Source organism: Trachymyrmex cornetzi, unplaced genomic scaffold, assembly GCF_001594075.2.
Source record: "Trachymyrmex cornetzi isolate Tcor2-1 unplaced genomic scaffold, Tcor1.1 scaffold183, whole genome shotgun sequence".
Taxonomy (NCBI): Eukaryota; Metazoa; Arthropoda; class Insecta; order Hymenoptera; family Formicidae; genus Trachymyrmex; species Trachymyrmex cornetzi.
Genome location: NW_017296452.1, coordinates 106874 through 108648, shown reverse-complemented (window position 1 = coordinate 108648; position 1775 = coordinate 106874).

Genomic DNA, 1775 nt, shown 5'->3' with positions numbered 1-1775 from the left:
GTTACTTGTTTCTTTTCGCTGACGTCGCTATATGCTGACAGCACTGAAAATATCGTTCCAAAATGAAAGCTGCGTTTGCATGAAAAGCATGCTTATGAAATTGGAACACTATTGGTAGCATGCACTTATGACGACGTGCTTGCAGCGCTGACAAACAATTTTGGAACACAGCCATGGTACGTATCCACTGAGCACGTCACGGATCGCGTCATGAAAGAGAGAAAGAGATAAGATTATATAAATACACTCTCCTTCGACGACACGACGCGTGACGTGCTCAGTGGATACGTACCCATAGAGACTGGACTGCGCGTGCGCGATCCGTATCTAATGGCGAATTCGATTGATGTGCACTCACTCGATGTTGCTCGGTGCCAGTGGCTAGTAACTTTTGCACTAGTGCCGAAACGGTGTGGTGTATGCGATCCGAGTGCGGTTTTACTTGCCTTGATTCAGATCTAGTGCTCCTAGTAACTTGACTCTCTCACTGCCCCGAATCAATGGCTGTTTTCCAGCTAGGACACAGAGACGTTACACTGTAATCATCGTTGTTTGCTTGCTCGAGTAGGACGGACGCTCGTCTGCGCTGCTTCGGGTATTGCATCATTTCATTAATTTTTTGAAAAGCGATTCCGGCTTTAACTGTGCTTAGTAAGAATGGCCAAGTTCGCCTCGTTGTCGAGGGCCCGGGCCAATTAAATAAAGAAGAAGAAGAAGAAGACGTTACACTGGGTGCTTTCCAGCAAGGGACACAGTCAGACACAGTGTAACACAGTGAATCATACGTCCTTGTTGTTTGCTTACGTTAAACAAGGATGAAACGATTCACTGTGTTACACTGTGTTTGATTGTGTCCTTGCTGGAAAGCCCCCACCGTGTTCCACTGTGTAAAGTCTTGTTGGAACGCTCAGAACTCTAGATTTAGTTTCTGAGAGAATCGCCAGAGTGGGTTTGATTTCTCTATTTTACTTGTTAGTCATCTATATTAACTTTTTAATATTGACAAAACGCATGCACATGAGATATAAAAGCATGAAGACATAGCGGTAATGTGGCCGTGACAGATTTCCTAACCTCTATAGTCGTTAACTTTAACGCTTAATATCTCGGTTCGCGGGGCCGTCCCAACGTTTTTTCTTACAGATTCTTTCATTTTGTGCAAAAACGCGTCGAATGAGCCTAATTTCATCGAAATCGGAGGTGAGGACCGTATTCTGAATAATTACCTTATAAATTTATAATTAATTATCCTTTTTCTCTTCTATTATACTATACGTACAACCGGTATAATTAGGTTATATTCATGCTAGAAATGAATCCCATAATTTCCACACGCCACATGTTGCCACACATTAAGTATAAAATTTCTTGAAAAGTTGGTAATACTGACATACTCTACACGCTCGTACTTAACTTTTTACAGTGTCGAGCAGTGTAACAATGGGTGCTTTCCAGCAAGGGACACAGTCAGACACAGTGTAACACGGTGAATCATACGTCCTTGTTGTTTGCTTATATTAAACAAGGATGAAACGATTCACTGTGTTACACTGTGTTTGATTGTGTCCTTGCTGGAAAGCACCCACTGTGTCATAGTTGGAACACTTTAGGTCTGTTCTTTTTGGCTGAACTTTTGTGTACGACACAGTGTTACACTGTGTCATCTGTGTACGTTGTTGGAAAACACCCAATGCTAATCAATGCACTGCTCTGAATCAGTGCTAACCAATTCGATTGGCTTCACTTCAGAGCAAAGAGTTTGGCTACAAAAATGG